General features: G+C 39.8%; 1 protein-coding gene and 2 pseudogenes across 3 annotated transcripts in view; 1 reads left to right on the top strand and 2 right to left on the bottom strand.

Annotated features, from left to right (window-relative positions):
- rbfox3b (RNA binding fox-1 homolog 3b) overlaps positions 1-19,683 on the top strand; it is a 665,057-nt gene that overhangs the window by 76,777 nt on the left and 568,597 nt on the right. The gene's annotated exons all lie outside the window — the stretch shown is intronic.
- Positions 6,469-8,897, bottom strand: LOC122341590 (annotated as a pseudogene).
- Positions 16,786-18,248, bottom strand: LOC122341587 (annotated as a pseudogene).

Genomic DNA, 19,683 nt, shown 5'->3' with positions numbered 1-19,683 from the left:
CATCTCATTATGCAACTTCTTCATTACCACTGCCTTGTATCTTTCAGGTAGGACCAGCTGGTGTCTATTGACTGTCTTCCGCTTTAAGATGCCGTTCTCATCAAGAAGAAGCTTTTCCCATTCACGAAGAAGACATCGACTCTGAGGAGTAAGAGACTTAATTTGTTGGGTGGAAGGTCGCATACCAGTCAATTTATACTTTATTACGGTTCCGATGTGTGGATCCTCTCTTTGACTCTGCTGTATTTTAGCTGAAGTAAGAGGTTCATCATCATCTGTGCTAAGTGAGCATGGAGACAAGTCAGATATCATCCAAGGTGAGGCATATTCCTGTACTTCTACAGCTTGTGCAGTGGCTGCAATGCAGTCTGATGACATTCCCTCTGTACAGTGTTCTATCATTCCTTCAATGTCTAAAGGGAATCTTGATAAACTGTCGGCATCTGTGTTTTCTCGGCGGGACGGTACTTTATAGAAAAATGGAAGTCGGCTAACTCCGCTACCCACCTACAGCCAGTGGCATTGAGTTTTGCGCTGGATAGTACATATGTGAGGGGGTTATTATCGCTAAAGACTGTGAATGTTGGTGCGTAGTATAAGTAGTCTCTAAATTTCTCGGTTATTGACCACTTAAGGGCGAGAAACTCTAATTTACCTGAATGGAGGTGGTAATTTCGTTCGGCAGCTGTGAGAGTCCGAGATCCATATGCTATTACACGAAGCTTATCTTCCTGTTTTGGTACAATACTGCCCCCAGGCCTTGGTTTGAGGCGTCCGTATGAAGAATAAAGGGCAGTGAAAAGTCTGGAAATCCAAGGATGGGTGGTTCGACCAGATGATTTATCAATTTTTCCAAGATCTCTTGGTGCTCATCCTTCCAAACTATTAGTTGGTTTGAAGGCACTCCTCTATTCTTCACTTTATTTTTTCTGGAATTTCGACAAATGTTTTCCACTCCCGGGATGCCCTTGAGTAAAGCATACAATGGTCCAGCAATCTTTGAAAAATCTTTAATATATTGTCGGTAGTAACTTAAGAGGCCCATAACAGTTCGCAGCTGCCCAACGGTACTTGGTCTCTTCTCCTTCCAAGCTCGCACAGCCTCTGTATCAGTTGGGTCCACTTTACTACCTTCAGCCGACACAATTCTTCCGAGGTAGCGAATTTCCCTTTTGAACATTACACATTTGCTTGGCTTCAATTTTATTCCATATTGTCTAAGCTGCTGCAGTACCTTCTGCACATGATGAACATGATCTTCAAAGGACTTGCTGTAGACTAAGATATCATCAAGGTATGGCACACATATCCGGTCTCTCAAACTCTCCAAGCATTCCTCCATACACCTTTGAAAGGCAGCTGGAGCATTCATCAAACCAAAGGGAATTCGTATCCACTCATATAACCCCCACGGAGTTACAAATGCAGTCAAGGGCCTACTCTCCTTTGCCATAAAGCCTTGATGGTATGCTTTGCCTGATCTAATAGTGAAAACCATGAATTCCCACCTAGGTTGTCAAGGATATCTTGGACTCTGGGAATTGGCTGACGATCAGGATTGGTCTTCTTATTCAACTCCCTGTAGTCCACACAGAGACGGAGACTTCCATCCTTCTTCCTAACACAGACAACAGGTGATGCATAAGATGATGTTGATTTTGATATCCAACCCTGAGCAATCAGGTCATGAAGGTAATCTTTTACTTCCTTATAGAGTGGTTTTGGTACAGAGATGTATGAACGTGCGACAGGAGTTGTGTCTTTAAGAGATATTTTCAAGGTTAGATTTTCTATGCATCCAATGTCACCATCTGACTTTGAGAATGATGCACATTCCTCTTGTAACATCTTGCACACTATTTCTTTTTCAGGCTGACTCAGATGCCCTAAATCGACTGGAGGGTCCCAGGTACCTTTGGCAAACTCAGTACTGCTTATTTGGATGGGATTCACTGAAGCAGGAATGGACTGTACTGACTGATCCAATGACATAGATGGGTAAACAGCTTGTACCGTATATACTGTTCCTATAACGGTTTTTCCACATAAGACAAATGTCATGGTCTGTTGGATTCTGAGCATCAAGTATGATGTATGGTGGAGCCCCTTCTTTACCTTTACAAGTGTCTCCTGGAACTGTAGCCCTTCCGCCCATTTGGGATCAAGATCGGGTTCAAACATCAAGACAGTTTCCTCCTTCAGTGGACTCGCCTTTATTCGGCACTCAACTTGCAAAAGAGGTACGCTTGGGAATTAATATCTTTTCTTTGGGAGTTCTCACCACATATTCGTGTGATTTTTCTGCTTTTATGAGCTCTATAAAAGCTTGAATGTCATTTACCTTTAACCTTGGGCGAACCATATTCACAATATTCTTTAACTGTTCCACACATGCAGGATCAGCACTTCCACCTATGTTGCTTGTCATGATGAACTCAATAGCGTTGTAACCAATGATAGGATGGGAAAGGTGCTTTCCCCTTGTTACCAGCATGGGTATAACAGACTCAATGTGGTTACTATTTTGTCCTGGCAAACAAAATGTTACTTCTATCCACCCAACATAAGGGATATCTTGTCCGTTTGCTGCTATTATTTGAAGTGTGTCAGGTGCGTCGATTATTTCAGAAAGAAGCCTTAACCTCACATCAGGCAATATTTCATCCTTCCACCACTCATCAATGATGCAAACCTGAGATCCAGTATCCCACAATACTGTTGTTTTAACTCCCTGGATGTAACAGTCAATGAGACACTGTTTCCCTACTAAAGCGGCGACACTCAGTGATTTGCTTGAATTAGTTCTCATTGTGGCACTTAATCCTTTCACATCTTTATGCTCTTGCTGGCACTCTTTCTTGTGTCTACCCCAGTGACGGGCCTGACATAACTTGGAGCAATAGAGAGCTTTGTGGCAAGATGTGCATACTCGTAAATTATGGCCACCTCCTTTCATCTCACACCCCGAGCATTGTTGATGGGACTCCAACATCTGGCAGGTTACTCCCTGTCCCGTGGAAGTAACCCTCTCTCGTTTAAATGAGCATCCCTAGACGAGTTTGCTGCCCTTGCTCTACAGCCCGCAAAGAAATGCTCACTGCTTCCACATTTATAGCAGTGAGTACAATAATTGTCAGTGTCGTTCTGCTGACAGTTGAAGCATCTTCTTCGCTGACTCCTTGTTGGGATAGAAAAACGGTGTGGTGCAAATCCTTGCTGGAACTGAGCTGTTCTCGCTCTCTGTCCTGAATTGTAATTGGGCCAGTACCCAGGGAATGAACATTCAGGGTGAGTAGCTGAGACATGGTTGCGGAAACCTGGTGAGGACAGACCCTGCTCTGCAGCTGGCTGGGGTAACTGAATCGATTCTCTAAGCTGTGACACTTCAACGCTGAGGTTCTTTAATAGTGCCATGTCTGATTTTATTTCTCTGAGTTCATTTAGCAAATCAGGGTTATGCTTATTTTTATTTTCCTGAAGTAATGTTTTCGCTTTCTTTTCTGCAGATGCTGAGTTATTGCATTCTGCCGAATGCACTGCCACCGGACGATGCTGGACTGCAGTTTTCTTTTTATTTTGTCTCTCTGTTTCAGTCATGCATGCAAGGTTTAATTTCTCTAACAACAGTTCATCACTCACATCTGTTTGTTGCAGGTATGGCTTGAGATCTCCTCTGATGTAGTCATTTTGCAGGCCGGTAAGAACTGTATGCAGAAACATATTTTGCACTAGAATGGGGTCATACCTGAGACTAGACTCGGCTTCTTGTGATGCAAATAGGATCTTCTGCCTGAGATCTAAAACACGAATTAAAAAGTTCTGGGGAGTTTCCTACTATCCTGGACCTCCGACATCAGTTGCTTATACAGTTCTGTGGCGCCCTCTCCTGGTAATGTGAGCGAAGGATTCTTCTTAAGGTAGGCAGTGTTAAGTTTGCTTTGCCCTCTAAATAGCTACGTAGCTGCATACCAGGTACAATGGCTTTTATCACTGCATGGACTATTTCATGTTCAGGAACATTCTTTTTTATTCCGTTCTCAATTTGATGGGCCAAGCTGGAAAAACTAAGTTTATCTTTCTGCCCTGGTTCCCCAATCTGGCCTGATATTTTAAACTCCCTTTGCCAGAGAGATGACTGGGTAAGATCTTTTATTGGGACACTGCCCTGAAATGTCTGATCTTTCTGACTCACAGTCTGTACATCCTGTTTTAATTCAGCCTCTTTCGACTGCAATGATAACTGTAAAGCTAACTGAAGCGCTTCAATCTGTTTTTGCAGTTTTTCTTGTTCTGACATCTTAGTTACATCCAATTCCTTTTGCTGTGACTCTGTGTTTTGACTTGACAACTGAATTTCAGTGATTTTGTCTCTAAGGTTAAGGAGAAAAGACATACCCTGATCTTCAAGTTCCTCTACTTCATCTCTTTCAATATACTTTACGATATTTGTAATCAGAAATGAGCGACTTTTTTCCAAAACATCCTTTCTCTGCGTACCAGCAATATCTAGAAAGTCACATAATGCAATCAGATGATCACTATTGAGTGAATAAAGTGTCCCCACTACTTCAAGTTTCACGTCCTCCAGTGTGTTCATGTTGTTGGATAAGTGGCCAGTATCAGTGTAAAATCAGAATGTCTACTTGGGAAGAGCTTGCAGTTCTCCTGGTTGGGTAAGGAACCTCAGATTACTCGCACTTTTGCCCGACCGATCGGAAGACTACTGCACACCGCTGACCTCCTATCTGGGTAGTTGTGGTTGCAAGGTTGGATGTCGTCACATGGCACTACAGCAATCGGCAGGACCAGGAACCATCCATCTCGCTGGGGCCTCCAAAATGTTACACCCTGATAAAGGGGAGAAATGTTCATAAATAAAAGGACGAAGACTCGTGCTGCTGTCTCTGTGTCAATCTGTATTGGTAATGATAATATCTTTCATTCAACAGCATAGATTACTTAATAATAGAACTGAATCAACAGATAGATCAGTACATTGAATAACAGTAATATGTTCTTAATCAATAATACAAATCACGTCTCCGATAACATTCTTAACATAATAGCTAAATACATTTTGTATTATCTGAATACATAGTCAATTATCCTTTAGATAACAATCAGTGACGTACACTTTTCATGAACAAAAAAACGCTATTAAAGTGAAACACTATTCCAACAATCCATATTTAAAGGATTTAACTCAAGAAAACAAAAGATAACAAAACAGCATAAACTCCACTACACAACATACAGTTTTAATCCACGCTGTGAAGATGCAACTCGATGTTTAACTCAAACCATGTGCGATCTCATTTTAGCATGCTAATTAGCATGAAGTTACGTTACAATCTTTGTTCATTTAACAACATCACTCTAACATATTCACAGAAGTAAGTAATCTTATGACTACTATTTTCTTTTAACTTATAATAAAAAACCATTATGATACATTTTTTACCTGATAAAGGGGAGAAATGTTCATAAATAAAAGGACGAAAGACTCGTGCTGTGTCTCTGTGTCAATCTGTATTGGTAATGACACGCAACACAGCACATCTCCCCCTACTGGATACTCCAAAGGATGCACTCAAATCCTTTTTATAGGCAAGCGCAACACTAATTGCATTACTTTTTAGATAATCATATTGATCCGTTTTTTCAACCTCTACACAGTGATGTGCTGACTTTACTGATTAGCGATTGGCTCTTTCATTCAGTTGGGAGGGGCTTCCTGCAAGAGCAGCCATATTGATGTTTTGCATTTTTCCTCACACAGAACGTAAAGAGTGACAATCACGGTGAGAAGCGTGTACAGGATTGGACCGAGGACATACCCCTGTGGTGTGCCAGTGTTCAGGATGAAAGTTCGTGATGTGTGTATTGTCCCTTAAATGCATGAATGTTTTAACAGCTACTAATACATTCTTGCATTTAAAAAAATGTATATGCTTTATGAACACGTTGTTCCACGATGCACTTTGAAAGGCCACGTGTCAAATGGGTGGAAGTACAGAGTCTATGAAAATTTACTTTTTATATATATTTATATATATACTTTATATATTTTTTATAAGGACCAATCATTATGCATCATCTGGTTTCGCTTATAGCACTTTGAAGCTAAAATGAAATAGTCATTTTGACCTTCATCTGTTTGGAGCCCATTTTAGGAAAGCCTGGAATGTTTTCATCAAAAACCTCAATTTCTTTAACCATCTTGGATGACATTGGGGTGAGCAAATTATCATGAGAAATTTTTCATTTGAAAGTGAACCAATCCTTTAAAAGGGTTCAATTTGAGCAAATGCTTCTACCGTCACTGTCATCGTCAGAGCACACTTCAAATTACATTCAGCATTTGAATTGTATTGTCGATCTTAAACATCAAATGGCAGTGACATTTATATTTCATTGCAAGCAGTACAGTAATTGCTCTGCAGTAATGTAATGAAGGAGTCGTGTGGATCCATTCGCTAGACTTTATTCTTAGACATGGTCAAAACAGGCAGCAAAGAGAACAGAGGCAAGCAAAAGTCATTAAACAAGTGAACAAAACACAAGAAAACAAGGCTAAACTAGACCAGGAAATGTTTTGCATGTTATGATAGTATTAAGTTGTATTTTTGGGCTTTTTTGAGATGCACAAAGACGTAAATGAAGAAATAAAACCACTCTTAAATCATTTAAAATAACTGTATTTCATTATATTTTATGACAAAGAAACACTGTTAATCAATGCACAGTTCAGGTCACTTCTTGTTCCATTGCTGTTCAACACATACACAGTCTCACACCAGAGATCGGGCTGATCCGTCCTGTTTCTAACGGCAGTGACTTTGAACATCTCATATGGAGGAATCAGCACCTCTCTCTCACGAGAAAGCTTTGAATAGTTTGTTACCTCGGCACCATGGCACGTCTTGATTTCAAAGCAAGATACATTTCCAAAAAAACGTGTTTTGTTACGAACAAAAGTGGAAGACGCGAACGAGCCAAAACGAACGGTTGTGTTGAGAAAGTTGTATTTAAAATTTGTACCACGATAGGTATCATAGCATGCATTTTGCGTTGCCTTCAGAATCTGTATGGCTTCCGTTAACAGAAAGTGAAGTGAATACCATTCGTATGTCTCGGCTGTGTAGTTTTGTTTACTGTAACGAGTTGCGTTGTTGAAGAGACGAAATACTTTATCACCAGTATACATATAAATGGCAATTGAATGATTCTCGTCAAGTTATTTTCTGGATTTTTAATGTTTTTTTCACCCTCTTCCCAAGCTATTTTAAAATTAGTTCTACGGTTATTGAGTTCCCTATTAAAATATCTTGTTTCCACCTGTTGTGCCATTTCCCTGGTGCAGCCATGATACTGATCATCAACTGAATTCAGTGCCATATCCAGTGGATATATTTGTTCCTTAACAGCAGCAGCAGCTCTGTGGTCCTGCAGCAACAGAAATTATAACGATCAATAATAAGTATTCATGTCTATAATATTAATACGAGAACTCAAGCTCACCTGTCCTAGAGAAGCAAAAATAAGAAGAGCTTGAATGACCAGCAGCATCTTGATTCAGTCAGATCCCTCAGATGATCTAGTAGATCTAGTGAAGTGTAGATGCTGAAAGACAACAGAGTTTACAAAGCACAAAACAAGTCGCTCCAACAGGAATATATGCATAGATTTGCCCAATAACTTTACCCCAATATTACCTGAGAATGTAGTTTTTTTTAGCAAACTCTGTGTTGTTTTATTTGGAGCAATACCGAGAGAAGATTGGAAGCCAGGTGTCCACAGCCAGGCAACATTGACATTTCAGAGATGAGAAGGTTGCTTTTTATATACCTAATGTGTGTGTGTGTGTGTGTGTGTGCATGTGATGGTCTCTCTGTGGTTTCACACAGGACAAACTGAATTATGCTAAAAATAATAGGGCTTCAACTTTTTTGCGTCTTTTACTCCATATAACTTGTATGAACACTTTGAAGAAAGTGCACTGAATAATTATTTGAAATAACTTAAATACTAAATACTTTGTCTAGTCTTCAAAGTAATAGTGAAAAACATTTTTATATGAATGTAGCCTATATGTAGAACCTGTTTTTGATGAGTGTGATTAACATCTTTGTTGATGCTGGAACGACATTGTGAATAACCAATTTATAGTTTTTTTATGATGTTTAAGCCTACAATCAGTGTTTGGTGCATGTACATCATTATCATTCATCTATCATTACATTACATTTTAAGGATTATTCATGAGTAAGGTTATATTTATCTGTAGAAATATGGTCAGGACTACATTTTTGGATTAAAATGTTGTTTTTATGGTCAACAAAATATGCTGACCTACGAACATGTCAGCTCAGAAAAATCAGGACGTGTTTACTTTACATTTATTTTGCACCTGTATGCCTAGTTGTCTTCTGAGATAGACAACTAGGTGGGTAGAAAGGTGTCTTCATGCATTTATCTGTATTGATTGTTTTCTCATTCAAGTTTGTTCATGTGCAAAATGCATTTCTTTCTTACTACTAAAGTGACCTTTGACAGCATGTTTTAGCATATATTGTGTTTATTATAAGATCACCTGTTACATGAACATGTCATAGCATGTCTATTCACTAGATAGATCTAGTGAAGCTCAAATCCTGAAAAACAACCAGAAACAACTAGGTTTCACACAAGCAAAAAAAAAGAAGTTTGGAGAAGTCTTTTGCTCACAGTCAGATGCCAGCTCAAACTAAGAGATGAGGAAAGTGTCTTTTGTTCATCACAAATGTCATCTTGATGTATGTGGTACATTTAACGTGTTTAGCTTATCTAAGATTGCCCAAATCCGAGAAAAAAAAAATATTTAGCAAGAATGCAAACCTCTGAAACGGTTCAGAATTATGTTGTAAAGATTTTGAGGTATGCAATCTTTTGCATGATTTTTAAGCAAGAAGCTTTTCCAAAAACTTAAGTGAGGCAATAGAACCAAAACAAACCTCTATGTTCAGAACAAAGGTGGTTTCTAGAACACTTATTACACACTTCCTGACACCAAATTTGGTCAGATGATTTTTCAGGAACTGCATATTAACTGCAAAATGTAACTTGATTATATATCTATACCGTTCTGCCTGTTAGAGGCAAAGGTGTGAGGAGAATAATGGAAAAACCCACAGATATAGAAGATCTCAATGCAGCTTTGGTGTTTGAACTCCAAATACCATACTGTAAATGCAGCATTTGCTCCCAATGTCATCAAAAACTGAATCATACTGTGATGAGCGTCCCGAACCACCATCAGCGTCGCCCTGGAAACAGACCAGGAGCACTGGCTGATCGGTCACAGCTGCAACTCATTTATAGCGGGCTATAAGAATGCCAGAGACTGAGCATGGCCCCCAGACAAGCTAAGAGTAACATCTTTTGTCTTATTCTCCATAGACAGCAGCGTGTGACCGATCCATCACACTGGTGGAGAATGCCGGGCATGGCACCACAATGATTTGGCATGAGTACTGACTCCTTCCAAAACCTGCGAGGCCGCAGAGACCTACACGGAAGTCTGGAGGGAAAATCTGGCTTGCTTGGGACTCTCCCCCATATCTGTGGTCCAACAGTTTCACAGATGGGAATATAATCCAGAGCCCAAGTCACCAAACTGTCCCGACTAGCGCTTCACTGACTGCTGAAGTGGTCTCCGTCAGCTGGTCATGGAGCGGGCCGCGTTGTCGTGGACCGTTTTCTGCGAGCCCTTCCTCGGACCCATCGGCAAGAGGTGCGGATGAGGAACCCTACCATCACCATGGAGCGAGTCGAGGCCGTGGAGCTAGCGGATGCGGCCCAACAGTGGGAGCCTGGGAAGCGAGCGCCATCGTTTCCCTGGAGGGTGGTCCAAGCAAGGCTGATTCAGAAATGTGGGGGAGCTTTATAAGTAATTGAATGAAGCTGGTGTCAGTGCATCAAGAGCCACTACATACAGGCATCTGCAGGACATGCGCAAGCCACTCCTGAACAATGTCAGAAAGCGCCTGTGCTGGGCTAAGGAGAAAAGTACGTGCAATAGACTGAAAGATTTCACTTCATAAAAGCAAAATTAAAATTAGCCTCATGACGAAGCCTAGAATATTTTGGGATATCAGCACCTTCGCAAGTGTGGATTTAAAAATAAGATGTACTACCAAACATCTTTCTTATATTTTGATTCATAGAGGAGGATGTAAACGAGCCAAACGGATGCCTGTAAGAAACTCGCCCGTCGTATTGAACGCCTGTACCACGAATAGTATCAAAACGCCTATTTTGTTTTTTCTTCAGAATCTGTATCATATCTGTTAACAAAAAGTGAAGTAAAGGCCATTTGCGTGTCTGGTTTGTGTATTTTTGTTTGTCATTACGAGAATCATTGTCGAATTTAACATGTATTTTAGGCTGTTGTTTTACAGGAGCTGAGGACTCATTTCATGAGAAGACCAGAAAAGCTATTCTCTCTCCGGCAGACAAAAACACTCTTCAAATAAAGAGATGGCAAGTGTTATATCGCTAAAAATGTGTGTGTGTCCTGAAGTGTGATCTTGTTGCATTCAGCTCAGCCAAACCGACAAGTTCATGTGTGGTTTCAAAGTGGCCAAACAAAGGCTAAAAAACCTTTACAAACAAGTTTCAGGCAGTTCTTCCAGCTGGAAGATGTTTTCTGAGTTAAACTAAGGAAATGCAAATAAATTTTTTTCCAGTCCCCTTTTCTTTTGAAAAGTGATTGGAGATAAATAGACCAACCCTTTGGATTGTGCAGGCCCTTCTGTGGTTCCCTTGGGGTTTCCGAGGTGCAATTCTGATTTTTCAGCATTTTTTTTTTGTGATTGGGGCATTTAAAGTTGCTATATACCACAGCACTGCCAAGTTCAACGCAGTATCGCTTGACCTACTAAGTAAACCTACTTCAGAGTTCAAAGTCATATGTATGTGACGACAACATTCATACGTTTTTAAATTGTGCAGCATGTTTAAAAGTCAAAACATAATGGCTAATTGTGTTACAATTGAGCTTTTATGAATCAAATCTACCTGTAAATCATACTTTAGTGTGAAAAGGAATAAAAGCTTTCAGAGTTTTCAGTGTTTCTACTTTTTCTTAATTTCAACTGGAAATTGCAGTGATTCGTATGTATAGGTACGTTTTTTTCAGTTTTGCATAAACGTATGTAGAGGCACGTATTAAGTCGTTCTTTAAAGGTTTTAGCTCAGAAAATCATAATCGTGATTCCAAACAGTACTAATTTCACTCAAAATGTGTGAGCAGAGTAACATATATCCAAAATCTTAAAGAGAAGAATTGGGTAGAAACAAAGCACCTAATTCTTGCATGTTTTTGAGATTGTAGTATGCTGAGTTAGTTACTTTGACTACCGAAACTAAGGTCTGTCTATGGGCAATTTGCTTCTTTCTCATTATCTGACTTAGTGGGAGCATATACGGGCTAAACCGAATTGAGCCTTGTGGGACTCAACATATCAGGGATGTCCACTTAGACCTCTGCACCCCCTGGCCACCCCAAAGATTGCTTGAAAATCACAGGAGGGGTTTTATACTAATCCAACAGTGGAACAAGTTGCATAGTTCAGAGTCAGTGTTTAACAGAACTAAATCTCAGATGAACATTGGCTCACACGCAGAGTTGTGCGGTTGGAATAACAGCTCTCTACATGAGTTTAGAATCCTGATTTTTTTATTTTGTTAATTTTTTTGACAAGGGAAGCCCAAACTTCTGCAGCAAAGTTGTGCATGCTGCTGCGTTCCAAGGTTCAAGTTTGGTGAACTCTGACATCTGAAATGAACCAAGACTAAATTCAAATAGAGGACAAGCATGACAAAGACCCCAGACCTGGACATGACATATCCCCCACTCTAAGGGCGGCTTGTGACGTCCTTAACAAAACCCCCTAAAAAGGCCAAGAGGTCGGCGGAGCGGATACAGAACTGGGGGAGGGACGGAGGGTCAGGCCTATGAAGGGGAACTGCATCTCTGCTCATGAACCACGACAAGAGAAGTTAAGTCTGTCACTCATTTGTGATTTCACTCCGGACAAACTCTGGAGTTGTCGGCAGATTTTTTAGATATCAACAAACATAAACATGAAAAAAAAAAAAATAATTTGAATTAAAACTGATGCATCGAGCTCATCTGCAACAAGTGTAAAGGACTGTGTGGTTTCAAACAGGAAATACTCTAAATTCCTGTCTAAGATGAGTGATAGGGGCCTCATAACCTCTATATATATATCTGAAATATGCACTCAAAAATATATGTTCGGTCATTTTAATTGAACCGAGGAATGCTTTTCTACACAATTCATCCTTACATAAAGCAACTTCTTCAGCAAGAGCTCAATTATACATTCACCACCGGTTCACCCGCTCACCACATGGACTCTTGCACTACACTACTGTTGGACTTCATTTCCCACAATCCATTGCACAGATTGGAGACACCAGCACACTGGTGATTACATCCAGTCAAACACAATGTTGCGTTATTATGCTCTTGTGTATTACACTTCTTTGCCTGTTTGTTTTTGGTTCTTGTGAACATTTTTAAACAAAACTTGTAGCTGTAGGAATATACAGTGTATAAATGTTTTTAAATGTCAGACAATGACCAGTAGGTGGTGTTGTAACCACACTGTACTGTACGAAAACACTCCGCGTTAGTTCATCGGTGCATTGCAAACATAAAACCCAACTTAAAGTCCACTTCATTCATTCATGCATTTGTTTGTTTGTGCATTTGCTGTGTTGCAAGAGAACGGCTTGACTACCACAAAGATTTTAATTACTGTTTGACCAGTATTGCTTGAAAGTCATTCAGAAGTCATCTGAAAAGAGCCCTTTTTCCAACACGTTTTAAAAGTAATTTCTAGGAATGGCTCCGATTTAGTTGTTTTTACAAACCTACAGTATGTTTTCTCACCCCTACAAAATTAGAAATGCTTCCTAGACCATTAAATTAATTATTAGCATAACATAAAGGTCCATTTCTTCCACTAGCCTATGGAAAACTGAGGCTAATGTCCCAAGTATGGCTGCTGTCATCTTGCACCGATGACGCTCATTCGGACTTAATCTGTCCTCAAACAAATGCCTTTATTTCCTGCAAAATGATAAGCGTAAAAATTATTTTAAAATCCAACTTCTAGCAAAATTTGAAGAATTCGCTTGAGTAAAAACTGAGAAATTGACCCAAAACAAGTTGTTTACTGACAAGCTGCGCAAATCCACGTTCATTATCACTAATGCGTTGCAATTAAACTTAAAGTTAAACTAAAGTTGTGTGTGACGTTTCAGGGGTCGGCATCATTTCTTCTCAGGTGTTCGGTCATCTCTGATCTTTTAAGGGTTGCGTGTAAAACGTGCTGCACTAGCGTAGCTAGTTAAATGTCATTAGAGTAGCCGCTGTTGTTGCCAAAGTGTGAATCAACCCTAGTGAAAAAACTGCATGGATAAAACAGTATCCAAAGGGCCGGGCAAACACGAAATCCAGGTAGCAGGCAAAAAGGTCATAGGATCGAGTAAACAAACAACCGGTCAAGACAAGAAACAAGGAACACATTTGGCATGGCACGCAGACAGAGCTACCAATACTACAGCCCAGAACGCTGGGTGAGAGTGGTTTAAATAGTGTTCAGGTTATATGAAACAGGTGACGTCTAATCAGTATGCATGGTGTGTGTGTGTGTGTGTGTGTGTGTGTGTGTTTGGCGGCCCCTGGGGGTGAGCCAGGAGACCAACCGTGACAGCCTACTATACCAAGACCTTGTTAAACGGCTGCTAAACGGCCTATCAGTTGTTCAAAACAATGACAATAACATTCTGTTCTAGCATTTATCTATATGTAAAACCTTTCTACTATTACTCCCTTTTACTCTGACTAAGCAGCAGACCCGTTCTCACGTCACTGAGAGTACTGAGAGGTTTGGTTATCACGCCACCAAAACCACCTGGAGGTCTTTTTTTTTTTTTGCATGTAAGAATGATGACTAAAGACCCGAATTAAAACAAAACCAGCGCGATTGCTTCTTCCTTAAGATAAATGTGCTTGTCATCTAGTGGTTAGTCTATAGGCTACTCCTCTCTACAGGCAACTCAGACTTACTGTTTATTTATTGCTATTATTAAAATACATTCGTAACAGGGGATGCTTAAAGTGGGCTTGTCAGCTATTTGCTGCATTTCCTCGTCAGATCTTAATATTTGTTAAAGATAGAGCGTGTCTGTTTTGGCACAGCACCGACAATTAATTGACTGATGTATTTGTGTCTGCGGATTGATATTTTCACGATCGGTATATGTCCGTCACAAAGTCAAACCTGTTTTCTGGCCCTGACATGACATGACCGTCCCGTGTGAAGCCACAAATACACCAGACTCTCACGGGTGTTGCGTTTTGAAAAGCTGAGCAGTTACGTTAACAAATAAGATGATTGCACTTCAGCTATTGTTTCCCACAGCACACACGCAGACAGATATGTGTAGTGAAATAAATAACCTTCCTCATCACTTGGTTTGCTGTCTGACGGGGCATCTGATCTTCTCTTGTCGTTGGTGCTGGACTCCTGAAAAGTGAAGATGAACACAATAACCTCAGGTCATTTTGGAGTCAGTATAGGTCAAGTTCAACGTATCAGTAGACATCACATGTTAATTGCTTGTTTTGCATGATTTTTCCTGACAGAAAATACCTTATGTTTAAAACTGCGTATGGAAGAATTAGGCGAGCAACGTATTTCTGTGATAGATTTAGCATTTGTAAAATTTAGTTTCTTGTCTTTCAGCATCTGAGGGGTTTGACTGAATCAAGATGCTGCTGATCATCGAAGCTCTTCTCATTTTATCTGCTCTAGGACGGGTAAGCTTGCGTTCTGGTACGAATATTACAGACGTGAAAACTGATTCTACATCGAGCGACATGATGCAACAAAACACAGCCGAACCTATTGTGCTGTACACTGGATGCGGTGTGCTGCGAAACATTCTAGAAAGAAAACTAGTGCTAGACAGACTAGCATCTGGTAGCTGTAACTGCGCTCAATCGCTATAAATATAATCAGATTTTTTGGGCCATAGGCTTCCTTGGTTTGTTGCTTTTAGGAACAGCAATGAGAGCAGAAGATCAGAAAAAGCAAATGCTCACCCACATGTGATGATGACTCTTCAGACTGAGATGAAGAGGTTAAAGTTGGCTTATTTCTGAGACATAGCGGCTGAAGCGTGATCTTGCCTACTAAACTGTTTCACGAGTTCACACTTACATATAATCACTATATAAGTCCTTTGCACAATCTGACACAGCTGCGTGTAAAATTTAACTGGAAGCTAAGTGCTGGGTGTCCGGCCAGAGGAGAACTGGCCCCAACTGAGTCTGTTTTCTCCCAAGGTTTTTTTCTCCATTCTGTAATGGATGGGATTTTGGTTCGGTTGCGCCAAGCCAGCAGCCCTAACCTCTGGAAGAACTGTGAGTGCTTCCTCTGCTGCTACTTCCTTAGCATGGAGCATTATTATAGTTAGCCTAGCCTTGTATTTCCCTGTTCATATTCTTTGGATTTGACCCTGCCTGTCTTTGATTCTTCAAATGTTCGCTGCCTGACCCGACCCCTTGCCTGATTTTGTTGTTGCCATTCCTCTGATATTCCTGTTTGCTGTGATTTTGACGTCTGCCTGCTTTGACCATGCCTTTGTTGAATAAAAGCCAGCTAATGGATCCGCACGCCTCAGACCCGGCTTGCTTAGTAGGGCACACTTCAATTTTTTACCAATTATTGTCAATTTGATTACAATTTGATTATGAAAGTTTCGGGTTCAGAGAGATTCAGGCTTTGGGTACATATGTACATAACAATCACATGCAATTAATTGTACAGCCCTAAAATACACATTTTTAGTGGGGTTGCCCTAATAAAAGTCCCATTCCAGGGGATAAATATCACATTATTGGGGTTGATTCAGTCCGTGGACATGAAAACCTTCCAGCACAAAGAACGTTAAAGTAGCCCAATACCATAGGAAAAACACAGACTTGGCAACGCTAATCAGAAGACTATAAAACTGCAAAAGGACTCATGATACCTTATACACACTACTGCCATGGCAACACTTTGAACATAAGTCTTCTTTTTGTATACATCCTGTTTTTGTTGTAAGCATGGGAGCAAAGCAACGCCTTTTCACACAAATTTACAGTTTTGATTAATAAAGTGTAATCTTCACACAATAAAAAAGTAAGTAGTAACGGCACGGTTGCAGTTATTAAAACTGGTGGGTAGGTTTAGGGTTGGATTTGGTGTAGGGCATATATTTCCAACATGTTAAGGTACGTAAAAACAGTGTTGCACAAAAAGTGCAGAGTTTCAAACCTTAATGAGACTAGGTGGCATTGACAGGCTTGTTATCAGCTACTATATACTCTTTCCTTACCTTGATTCTTTTCACAGATAACATGTCTTTGCCAATATTATGTCTTTGCTAGGTTGTTTGTCCATTCCAGGTTCTTCTGAAAAAAATGTGGGTAGTTGACAAATAAAACTACCATGATGTAACTAGCAAAACCTTAAAAAAACTAAACATTAAATGTGTGAACCCTTTCTTAATTCTTTCATTAAATCCCTGAACGTTTGTATACAGACCACCAAACTCTCTGTGAAACTGCATTTTTTTCTGTAGCATATGAATACCTCTCGAAATTATTACTTGGATTTTCCATCATCTTTACGGTTTTGTGCATTTACCTGCATTGTTTTCTCATGTGCCCAAACGGGTTTTTAAAAATGGCTTTTATTCAAACAATATAGCATTTAATAACAATACCTGCATTGCATTTTAAATCGTCAAATGGACTCGATAAAACATGTTTAAGGCTTTATATATTGGAGGACACTGTAAACAACAATCGCGTTCACGAAACAAGTCCACAAAATTGCATCAGGTGTGCAACGTTAATGTATAATAGAAAAGTCTTCGACAAGTGGATATACATAAATTTATTGTTCGTTTTCTCCCATGCCTGTTAAAAATTACACCGCGCCTAGAATATACATTTGACGATGCGAGAATATACACGTCAGCAGGTAAACGCTTTGCAAACTAATATTTGCAAAATGAGTAAAACATTAAAGAAAGCAGCACGGTTCCCTCTGTTAATCAATGCACAGTTCAGGTCACTTCTTGTCCCAGTGCTGTTCAACACATACACAGTCTCACACCAGAGATCGGGCTGATCTGTCCTGTTTCTAACGGCAGTGACACTAAACGTCTCGTACGGTGGAATCAGCACCTCTCTCTCCTCAGGATACTTTGAGTATCTCGTCAGGTCGGCACCTTCGCAAGTGTAGATTTCAAAGCAACTCACATTTCCAAACCCCATTACTTACGCGATCGAGAGAAGAGGATGAAAATGAGCTCAGTCGAACTTCTTTGTCGAACATCAAATTTAACATTTGTGCCACGATAGGTTGCATAGCATCTGTTTTGAGTTTTCTTCAGAACCTGAATGGCTTCCGTCAACAGAAAGTGAAGCGAATACCACCTGAACGCGCCTCTCTGTATTTCTGTTTGTCAGTACGAGTAGCACCGTGAAGTTACTGTATACACTAGAGTCTTTGTTAGTGTAAACGTGAATAGAAACTGAATGAACCTGTTGCAGGCCATCCTCTGCTTTCTTGGCTTTCTGTTCACCTTCTTGCCAAGTCTTATTATATTCAGCTGAGGCAGATCTTTCCTTCTCAAGATATTTTGTTTTCACCAAGTCGGCCATCTTCTCTGCACAACCCGTATATCGATCGTCAGCTGAATTCTGTGCCATGTCCAGTGGATGTATCCGTCCTGAAGAAGCAGCTTTGTGATTCTGCGGAAACAGGAGTCATAATGATAAACCATCGGCGTTCGTGTTTGCAATTTTCATACTAGAAGACAAGCTTACCTGCCCTAGAGCAGCTAATGTGAGAAGAAGAGCTTCGACGATCATCTTGATTCAGTCAAACCCCTCCGATGATCTAGATCCGAAGAAATGCAACAGCGTTTCACACGCACTACAAATCTACCCCTCGAAATATAAACGGAAAGCAATTTTTATATTAGTTTTAACTCAATAAACTCAAACTTACCTGAGAAAGTAGTTTCAGGAGTTCAGGAGCAACAGTGAGAGAAGAAAACCAGTCGCTCGCAAACAGCTCTTCAAACTACCTGACAAGAAAGCTGGCTTTTGTGTATTACACATCATCCATGTCAATGTGTTCTGTGTGTGTGTGTGTGTGTGTGAGAGAGAGAAAGAGATAAATGATGATGATCACGGTACATTGCACACCCAGAAGACTTTATTTAGAAAGTCATATAGACAGATATTTCAGTAAAGTCAACAAAATGGTCTTTTTTGGCATTATCTCCTACAGCTATTATTAGTTTTGCAAGTATGATATTTTAAAATGTATGAGTTCTTATGGCAGGAAATTCAAGAAAATCAACGAATATATATAATAGTAGTAGTATAATACAGTAATTGGCTCCATTAAATGAGGAAACACATTTTATATTGAATACAAAATAGGCCCATTGTAACGAAATGCTGTCTAATAAGACTGTTAACAAAATTGAAAACCCTGTGTAACTGAGAAACAGCATTTATTTAACGTTTTCCTTTAAATCTCTTTAACGTCTTTAAACAAAACTGGATGAATGTGTGTCGTTTTTCTGTATTTGTTGAAACTACTTCACGGCTTCATGGCGATCCATTAAAAATCTGACCTTACTTCCATTGAAGCCCACGCCGTTATTCCTTCGTGGAAACAGTTGACAATGACACAAAAGATCTTTTTAAATGGTTTTTGTCTGGAACGCATCTCACCCGTGTTCAGGTTGATGCGATGAAAGCTCAAGGACGAGTTTGAACAGGTGTGTTGTCAACAAAAAAAGAGCAGTTTGAAATGTTCCATAAACAATAAGCCAAGATGTTGCACAAAGTTGAGTTAAATCAAATGGTCTAGACAATATAATGGACTAAACCAACTCCAAATTTAGGCAACAGGAGACACTTAATCACAATATATTTAAACTTATATCATATATATAAAATAGCAATATCAGTTATTTTTATATTAACACAGGTGCTGTCATATTAAAAGGACTGTATTTTTTCAGCTAATGAAACCCGTATGTAGCGATGTTTTCTCCCCATTAGGTATATATATATATATATATATATATGTCCCCTGGAGTGCGTCATGGTCGAAAGGCCATCCCTTATCTTTGTCATGGACTACCGAAGTAGGTGTTTGTAGCTGTTTGGCTTAGCTTTTTGTATGGAGTGTTATTTAGTAACTTATACAGTCCTTAGTGTGGTTTTAAGCTGCTGAGAAATACTGTGTGTTGTGCTGGCCGCTCTGGTAACTTTAATGACGTTTGGGACGTCATTTGTGAGTGTGTTGTTTGAGTGGTTTGGTTGCAAGACAAAAAAAAAAAAAAATAAAAAATACTTCATTATGAGGATAATTGAGGGACACAACAACTAAAAAAGGTTTAAAAATTCACTGGCGCTCCAGAAGGGAATACAACGCATTCAGACCCGGGTGTGAAAACTTTTGAACATAAGGAAAATGTCCAAATTCTTTTTATTTTGTAACATTTTATTTTTCATTTAGTACTGCC

The sequence above is a fragment of the Puntigrus tetrazona genome, chromosome 3, assembly GCF_018831695.1.
Source record: "Puntigrus tetrazona isolate hp1 chromosome 3, ASM1883169v1, whole genome shotgun sequence".
Taxonomy (NCBI): Eukaryota; Metazoa; Chordata; class Actinopteri; order Cypriniformes; family Cyprinidae; genus Puntigrus; species Puntigrus tetrazona.
Note: the sequence above shows the minus strand (reverse complement) of the source record. Positions and strands in the feature narration are given on the sequence as shown.